We start from the raw sequence: 676 nt of genomic DNA on the forward strand, positions 1-676 counted from the left end.
GAGACACGGACAGAGAGAGAGAGAGAGAGAGAAAAGGCTGCTGCTCATCAACAAGTTAGGGGTTTCAGAATATTCCTCACTTTTGCAGCACGTTTCAGACAGTAAGGTGAGAGAATAGCAGCAGGATTCAAATGGGAATTGGAATCTGAAAGACTTTACGCGCACGGACGCGCGCGCGCCCGCACACACACACACACACACACACACACACACACACACACACACAGAGGCTCTGTTTTCAAATAGGGCCATCATTGTCCTTCCTTTTCGCACTTGTGTTGACGTTGGTGTATTTTCGGTCCTGTCAGGCGGTGGCAGGGGGAGGAGGAGGAGAAGGAGCTGGAGAGGACGGAAGGAGAGAGCCATGCTGTCTCTGAGCTGTGCAGACCCTGGCCTGAAGGCTCGGTGGCGCTGGAGGAGGAGGTAATGACCGCCGCTGCCCAAGCTGAGGAGCGGGACAGCATCAACAACAACAACAACAGCAACAGCAGCATCAACAACAGCTCCATCAACTGGACGACAGCCTGACCAGCTGCAGTGGTTGCAGGAGTTCTCCATCCTCGGTGCCAACGTTCCGCAACAGCCACCACCAGCAGCACCTGTTCGGCCAACAGCCGCTGGGCTCCGACGCACCGGCCTCCCCTCTGGCCGGGGACCCGCCTCCATGGGCATGCCC

Source organism: Micropterus salmoides, unplaced genomic scaffold (assembly GCF_014851395.1).
Source record: "Micropterus salmoides isolate LMB-PRFRI ecotype aquatic unplaced genomic scaffold, ASM1485139v1 Ms_hic_scaffold_10, whole genome shotgun sequence".
NCBI classification, from domain to species: domain Eukaryota; kingdom Metazoa; phylum Chordata; class Actinopteri; order Centrarchiformes; family Centrarchidae; genus Micropterus; species Micropterus salmoides.